At 45.1% G+C, this 9,132-nt stretch overlaps 1 pseudogene; it reads left to right on the top strand.

Moving 5' to 3' along the window:
- The first annotated feature begins 7,021 nt into the window (after positions 1–7,021).
- Positions 7,022–8,922, top strand: LOC129694375 (zinc finger protein 239-like; annotated as a pseudogene).
- The last annotated feature ends 210 nt before the right edge of the window (positions 8,923–9,132 follow it).

Raw genomic sequence — 9,132 nt, 5'->3', positions numbered from 1 at the left:
GACATCTCCTGGACGGACAACACGACAGCGGTCATCAAGAAGGCTCAGCAGCGGCTGCACTTCCTGCGGGTCCTCAGGAAGCACAACCTGGACTCCAACCTGCTGCTGACCTTCTACCGCTCGTCCATCGAGAGCCTGCTGACATACTGCATTACAGCATGGTATGGCAGCTGCACCATGGCAGACAGGGAGAGGCTTCAGAGGGTAACCAGGACAGCGCAGAGGATCATTGGCTGCCCTCTCCCCTCCCTGATGGACATCTACACCTCCCGCTGCCTTAGCAGGGCAAAGAAGATCATCAAAGACAGCTCCCATCCTGCGTTTGGACTGTTCGACCTGCTGCCCTCTGGAAGGCGCTATAGGTGCATCAAATCCAGGACAAACAGACTCAGGAATAGTTGCTTTCCGAGAATTATATCTACTATAAATTCAAATTCACACATGCACTGACTACACCGCCCAACACGGACTTCCATCTGTATATATGTATATATGTATGTAGCGCCGCAGAATTTATGCACCTATTCCCACCCCCCCATCTCCCTTCAGTTTTTTGTTTTTTCTGTTTCTTGTTTTTTGTGCTAAATTGTATGTATGCACTGAGTACGAGCAGCTTTCAGTTTCACTGTACATGTATAGTGACAATAAATGGCATATCATATCATATCGTATTTATCATCAATGTCCTTTATTTTTCGTAACAGGTCTGCCGTTTGGGACGTCTCGGCTCTTTTCAGGTTGGAGACAAAAGAGATAAGTTGGCCCCAAATATAAGCTTTTGAAGCTTCCCAGCGTATACTTCTTGCTATGTCCGGCGAGTCATTCAGCTCAAAATATAAAATGATTTGAGAGTGCAGGAATTGCTTGTAGTGAGCCTCTGCTAGTAATGAGGAGTTGAACCTCCACTGTTTAAAGGGGTTAGTTCGTTTACGAAAGTGAAGATCGAGGGAAGTCGCAGCGTGATCTGATATCACGATACTATGATACTCGCTGGATTTGATTTTGGAGAGCAGTCTGTTATCTAAGAGGAAGAAGTCTATACGGGTATAGGTAAGGTGCACGTGGGAAAAAAATGAAAGTAATTTAGTCGTGGGGAATGTAAATCTCCATGGGTCAGTAAGCACAAGTTGTTTGGTAAAAGCATGCAAAGTCCTACCTGATTTAGATAAAGTGGAGGCTTTGTTCGAAGATCTGTCCAGTATAGGGTCTTGGACCAGATTAAAATCTCCACCCACAATGATGTGGTGATTTTCAATGTTTGGGAGAGATGTAAAAAATGTGGTTACAAATGAGCTGTCATCCCAGTTGGGACCATAAATACTGGCCAATATGACAGGTGTGTCTTGCAGTTTGCCAGAAACCATGACAAAGCGACCAGCAGGGTCTTCCACCATTTTCTGTGGTTCGAACATAACGTTTTTACGAATCAGGATAGCAGTACCCCTAGCCATATAATTAAATTTTGAATGAAATAAGTGGCTAATCCAGCCTCCCTTAAGCCGTGTTACCTCTCTGTTGCGAAGGTGTGTCTCTTGAATAAAAAATATATCGCCCTTAAGGTATTGCAAGTGGGCCAAGATTTTATCAGTCTTAGTAGGACCCCCCACTCCCCTCACGTTCCACGAGACAAATCTAAGAGTGTCGTTTGTGTTGGCCATTTTTAGCTATATCCAAACAAGTGGGCAGAGCGCTGTAATACTGCAAATTGAGATGGAAGAGCGCATCGAAGCCAGCTGCCGAGAGTGGGGGTGTGGGTGGTAAAAGAAAAAAATAAAAATAAAAACTACAAAATAAATAATTAAAAAAAGAAAAAAAAATGTATACATACTTATACACACAACAAACAGTCGTGACACATATCACTTAACCATCATTCAAACCTGAGATCCCCAATGTCCCAACCAAACCTTGAGTGCCCATTGCACCAAGGTACGTTGTCCTCGCATCCGCATGGAGTAGTCCGATCTTAACTCCCAATATTTCCACATCCCAAAGCAGCAAAGTCGCTCAATATCAGTAAAGTAACATAAAATGAAATAAATATAGTAATGATAACAATGATAATAATAATTTGAGAAATAGAAAATAGAAATAAAGTGAAGTAAACCTAAATGAATAGATACAAAGTTACTTAGTTGTACTACCAATGACATTGCTAACACTAATGGTAATAATATTAGTGATGATAGTAATAATACAACAAGACAAATTAACAAAATGGTGATACTAAATAAGTAAGCCAACGTATAAGTGAAACAGGAATAGCTTCCTTTGGTATAACATAGTATGTATAAAGAAAGAGTTAGCATTAGAGAGATTAGCAAATTGCAAACTGGATTCTTGGATTAAGGCGCAGGGCAGAAGAACATCAATTAAGTATTGTTAAACAAAAACGCCTCTTTCCTTCCCTGGCCATGATGAACAGCTTGGCCAGATAATGAAGAGAGGGTTTGAGACCCAGGTTGTACAGCTCCTTCATGACGTCTCGATATGCAGAACATTGTTCAACTATCTCGGGACAGTAGTCTTCAAAAATGTGGTGGGGGTATCTTTGTACTTCAGCTTACCCCTCTGCCTCCGAGCCTCACGCACCACCAACTCGCGGGTCTGGAATCTATGGAAGCAAATCACAACTGCTCTGGGTTTCCCACCAGGGCTTGGCTTGGCTGCTAGCGTGCGGTGGGCTCGGTCTAGCTCCGGGGCTGATTCCAGTGTGCGTTCGCCAAGTGTCTCGAGCAGGAGTTGAGAGAAAAAAGCTGTTGTTTGGGGGCCTTCGATGTTCTCGGGGAGGCCGACTATCCTTACGTTATTTCGGCGACTCCTGCCTTCCAGGTCGATAAGCTTAGACTTTAGCTTGGCTTCGATGACCGTAGTTAGCATTGTCTCCATAGCTCGCATGTCTTGGCTGGCGGTATCGGAAAATGTCTCTAATGATGAAAGACGCTGTTGTTGATCTAGAATAGTGATCTGGATATTGTCCAGCTTCGATTCCAGTTTGGTGAACGCTGCGTTGAATTCTGCCAGTAGCGATGCCTTGTGCTCTGTTAACAAGGCTGCTAGCGTAGCCATGATGGTGCTGGTTGTCGAGTCTTCAATATTTTGCTCCTCTTTCTTTCTTCTGCCTGCCATCTTTGCAATGTGGAGGAGTGCTGTCGATGGTGTTACATATTTATGGTAGTTTTAAAACTTACGCTGAGCTGTAATAACAGTTGAAGGTTAACAGATTGGGAGCTTGGAAAAAGTGCGACTACTCCAGCTTATTGTTCCGCCTCCTCGGCGTTAGTTTAGATTTAACTGGATGGATAATAAATCCCAGTTTTTCAAATAACTGTTTTGTGGCTGTTACAGTTTGTTTGGCCAATTCCAAAGTTTTGCCCACAATGAGTATGTCATCTAAATATGCCATGACCATGTGTTTATGTTTCCGTAGAAACGCTAGGGCTGGTTTCAATTTTTTTTTGAACAGCCTGGGGCTGATGATAACCCATTTGGCAATGCTTTATAGAGCCAGAGTTGTCCCATCCAGTTGAATTTTAATTAACATCTGTGGTCACCTCGTATAGGCACTGAATAGTAAGCATCTTTTAAATCGATGCTGGCCATGAAGTAACCTTTGGAAATTAATTGTTTAGCAGTAACAAAGGTTTCCATTTTGAAGTGAATATAGAAACATAGAAATTAGGTGCAGGAGTAAGCCATTCGGCCCTTCGAGCCTGCACCGCCATTCAATATGATCATGGCTAATCATCCAACTCAGTATCCCGTACCTGCCTTCTCTCCATACCCCCTGATCCCCTTAGCCACAAGGGCCACATCTAACTCCCTCTTAAATATAGCCAATGAACTGGCCTCAACTACCCTCTGTGGCAGAGAGTTCCAGAGATTCACCACTCTCTGTGTGAAAAAAAGTTCTTCTCATCTAGGTTTTAAAGGATTCCCCCCTTATCCTTAAGCTGTGACCCCTTGTCCTGGACTTTCCTAACATCGGGAACAATCTTCCTGCATCTAGCCTGTCAAACCCCTTAAGAATTTTGTAAGTTTCTATAAGATCCCCTCTCAATCTCCTAAATTCTAGAGAGTATAAACCAAGTCTATCCAGTCTTTCTTCATAAGACAGTCCTGACATCCCAGGACTCAGTCTGGTGAACCGTCTCTGCACTCCCTCTATGGCAATAATGTCCTTCCTCAGATTTGGAGACCAAAACTGTACGCAATACTCCAGGTGTGGTCTCACCAAGACCCAGTACAACTGCAGTAGAACTTCCCTGCTCCTATACTCAAAACCTTTTGCAATGAAAGCTAACATACAATTCGCTTTCTTTACTGCCTGCTGCACCTGCATGTCTACCTTCAATGACTGGTGTACCATGACACCCAGGTCTCGCTGCATCTCCCCCTTTCCCAATCGGCCACCATTTAGATAATTGTCTGCTTTCCCGTTTTTGCCACTAAAATGGATAACCTCACATTTATCCACATTATACTGCATCTGCCAAACATTTGCCCACTCACCCAGCCTATCCAAGTCACCTTGCAGTCTCCTAGCATCCTCCTCACAGCTAACACTGCCTCCCAGCTTAGTGTCATCCGCAAACTTGGAGATATTGCCTTCAATTCCCTCATCCAGATCATTAATATATATTGTAAATAGCTGGGGTCCCAGCACTGAGCCTTGCGGGACCCCACTAGTCACTGCCTGCCATTGTGAAAAGGACCCGTTTACTCCTACTCTTTGCTTCCTGTTTGGCAGCCAGTTCTCTATCCACATCAATACTGAAACCCCAATGCCGTGTGCTTTAAGTTTGTTTACTAATCTCTTATGTGGGACCTTGTCGAAAGCCTTCTGGAAGTCCAGATACACCACATCCACTGGTTCTCCCCTATCCACGCTACTAGTTACATCCTCGAAAAATTCTATAAAATTCGTCAGACATGATTTACCTTTCGTAAATCCATGCTGACTTTGTCTAATGATTTCACCACTTTCCAAATGTGCTCCTATCCCATCTTTGATAACTGACTCTAGCAGTTTCCCCACTACCGATGTTAGACTAACTGGTCTGTAATTCCCCATTTTCTCTCTCCCTCCCTTCTTAAAAAGTGGGGTTACGTTTGCTACCCGCCAATCTTCAGGAACTACTCCAGAATCTAAAGAGTTTTGAAAGATTATTACTAATGCAGCCACTATTTCTGGAGCTACTTCCTTAAGTACTCTGGGATGCAGTCTATCTGGCCCTGGGGATTTATCGGCCTTTAATCCATTCAATTTACACAACACCACTTCCCGGCTAACCTGGATTTCACTCAATTCCTCCAACTCCTTTGACCCGCGGTCCCCTGCTATTTCCGGCAAATTATTTATGTCTTCCAAATTATTTATGTCTTCCTTAGTGAAGACGGAACCAAAGTAGTTATTCAATTGGTCCGCCATATCCTTGTTCCCCATGATCAACTCACCTGTTTCTGACTGCTTGCAAGGGACCTACATTTGTTTTAACTAATCTCTTTCTTTTCACATATCTATAAAATCTTTTGCAGTCAGTTTTTATGTTCCCTGCCAGTTTTCTTTCATAATCTATTTTTCCTTTCCTAATTAAGCCCTTTGTCCTCCTCTGCTGGTCTTTGAATTTCTCCCAGTCCTCCGGTATGCTGCTTTTTCTGGCTAATTTGTACACAGCATCCTTCGCTTTGATACTATCCCTGATTTCCCTTGTTATCCACGGATGTACAACCTTCCCTGATTTATTCTTTTGCCAAACTGGGATGAACAATTTTTGTAGTTCATCCATGCAGTCTTTAAATGTCTTCCATTGCATATCCACCGTCAACCCTTTTAGAATTAATTGCCAGTCAATCTTGGCCAATTCACGTCTCATACCCTCAAAGTTACCTTTCTTTAAGTTCAGAGCCATTGTTTCTGAATTAACAATGTCACTCTCCATCCTAATGAAGAACTCAACCATATTATGGTCACTCTTGCCCAAGGGGGCACGTACAACAAGATTGCTAACTAACCCTTCCTCATTACTCAATACCCAGTCTAAACTAGCCTGCTCTCTCGTTGGTTCCTTTACATGTTGATTTAGATAACTATCCCGCATACATTCCAAGAAATCCTCTTCCTCAGCACCCCTGCCAATTTGATTCACCCAATCTATATGTAGATTGAAGTCACCCATTATAACTGTTTGGCCTTTGTCACACGCATTTCTAATTTCCTGTTTGATACCATCTCCAACTTCACTACACTGTTAGGTGGCCTGTATCGTACTTAATCAGTAACGTTACCCCACCTCCTTTTCCTTTCTGTCTATCCCTCCTGAATATTGAATATCCCTGGATGTTCAGCTCCCATGTAACTGTATTTTAAGAAGGGAATATGAAGTAGGGAAATTATTTGTGAAGTGTATTGTGTTTTAATTAGGATTGTAAGTATTAGACTTTGTTTAAATCTGAAGTTTTAGAAATAATTTTCTTTTCCAAAGTGAAAATATATGTTTTGTGTGTATGTATTGTGTGATTGCTGTACGATGTGTATTTTATATTCTGAGAGGTGGTCTCTGAGAAATAGTTTTATATTTCTGTGGTTTTACTTTATTGAAATAAAATGATTTTGAGCAAAGAGGTTAAAGGGAAAAAGAGTTGTAAAAAGGCCAGAAAAGGGAAAAGCATGTGACTATATGTGTTGTCAATCACTGGAAAGGATTCAGTTGATTGGTTAATGCAAATAAGTTAAATGTATGGTAAACCATAATAATTGGTTAATAGTTTGCCATTCCTTCTGTACCATAATTGTCTAATACGTATATAATGTGTTACGTTTGTACCAAAGCAGTAGTTCCCCGACTGCCGCACAGAATTATATAAGCTTTCCTCCGCCATAAACGCACCCAATATGTGCTAGTAATGTCCTGTTTGCCAACTTGTTGACCTTCTGTGTTCCCCTCCTGCAGGGTTTAGGAGCCGTTGCTTTGGACGGAGAGACGGGCACATGAGCGCCCATTGAGGACGGCCTGGGTGCCGGTGAACCCCCCCCCCCCCCCCCCCATCTGCTCGGTGTGCGGGCTGAGCTTCGATGGAGGACCACATGACAGGGCACAACAAGGAGAAGCGTTATGAGTGCGAAGTGTGTGGCAAGGCCTGGCAGAGCCCGAGCCAGCTGGAGATCCACTGGCGGGTGCACACGGGAGAACGCCCCTTCAACTGCTCAGAGTGCGGCAAGAGCTTCACCCAGTCCATCACCCTGCGAGTGCACCAGCGCGCCCACACCGGGGAGCGCCCCTACACCTGCGCCCAGTGCGGCAAGGGCTTCACCCGCTCCAGTCACCTGCTGGAGCACCAGCGCACCCACACCGGCGAGCGGCCCTACACCTGCATTCAGTGCGGCAAGAACTTCAGCAGGTCCTACAGGCTGCTGGAGCACCAGCGCATCCACACTGGCGATCGGCCCTTCACCTGTATCCAGTGCGGCAAAAGCTTCACCCGCTCCGGCCATCTGCAGGTGCATCAGCGCACCCACACTGGCAAGCGCCCCTACACGTGCGCCCAGTGCGGCAAGGGCTTCAGACGGTCCGGTCACCTGCTGTTGCACCAGCGCATCCACACCGGTGAGCGCCCCTACACCTGCAGTGACTGCGACAAGGGCTTCACCCGCTCCGACAACCTGCTGAAGCACCAGCGCACCCACTCCAGCGAGAGCGCCTTCACCTGCGCCCAATGCGGCAAGGGCTTCATCAACTCCTCCAACCTGCTATCCCACCAGCGGGTGCACGCCTGCGACCGTCCCGTCTCCAGCCCGGTGTGTAAAGAGAGTTTTGCCATGGCCTCCCACACCAGTGCGTGCACACCAGTGGCCAGCCCTACGACTGCCCGTACTGTGGTGAGGAGTTTGACAGCTCGCGGGGGTTGCGGCAGCACCGGCGGGCCCACGCCGGCGAGCAGCTGCTCCCACTATGACAAGAACGCACGGGGGCTGCGGAAGCATCAGCGGGTACACACCAGAGAGAGACCCTTTGTGTGTGCTGAGTGTTGCAAGGGTTTCACCTGCTCCTCCAGCCTGCTGATACACCGCCACGTGGATAGATAGGCATTGTTTAGGTAAACACAAAATGCTGGAAGTAATGGGTAACGCTTCAGGATAGTTTCTTCAGTCACCCATTCCTTATCTCCAGAGATGCTGCCTGAGTTACTCCAGCATTTTGTGTCCTTTTTTATAAACCAGCATCTGCAGTTCCTTGTTTTTAAACCATTCTGGTTAATCATCTCTGCACCTCCCCCAAAGCCTCCATATCAGTCATGTAATGGAGTGACCAGAACTGTATGCAATACTCCAAATGTTACCTGACCATGGAAACACAGAAACTAGGTGCAGGAGGATGCCATTCGGCCCTTCGAGCCAGCACCACCATTCATTGTGATCATGGCTGATCGTCCCCTATCAATAACCCGTGCCTGCCTTCTCCCCATATCCCTTGACTCCACTAGCCCCTAGAGCTCTATCTAACTCTCTCTTAAATCCATCCAGTGACTTGGCCTCTACTGCCCTCTGTGGCAGGGAATTCCATAAATTCACAACTCTCTGGGTGAAAAGTTTTTTCTCACCGCAGTTTTAAATGACCTCCCATTTATTCTTAGACTGTGGCCCCTGGTTCTGGACTCGCCCAACATTGGCAACATTTTTCCTGCATCTAGCTTGTCCAGCCCTTTTATAATTTTAAATTTTTCTATAAGAACCCCCTCATCCTTCTAAACTCCAGTGAATACAAGCCTAGTCTTTTCAATCTTTCTTCGTATGACAGTCCCGCCATCCCAGGGATTAATCTCGTGAATCTACGCTGCACTGCCTCAATCACAAGGATATCCTTCCTCAAATTAGGAGACCAAAACTATAATAATAATAATAATAATATATTTTACTGTCATTGTACATAAGTGCAACGTGATTTGAGTATGCAGCTTCCATCTGACATCATAACTAAGTAATTAATAAAATTTAGGTTTAGATACCCCGAGAACATGGTTTGTAGAAAGAATATTACAACAGTAAAATAGTCAAAACAGACTAAAGTGCAGATGTGCGAAGTGACCATCCGAGGAAGACCATCCGAGGGAGACAGGGCATGGGGGGGGGGG

Source organism: Leucoraja erinacea, unplaced genomic scaffold (genome assembly GCF_028641065.1).
Source record: "Leucoraja erinacea ecotype New England unplaced genomic scaffold, Leri_hhj_1 Leri_641S, whole genome shotgun sequence".
Lineage (NCBI taxonomy): Eukaryota > Metazoa > Chordata > Chondrichthyes > Rajiformes > Rajidae > Leucoraja > Leucoraja erinaceus.
Note: the sequence above shows the minus strand (reverse complement) of the source record. Positions and strands in the feature narration are given on the sequence as shown.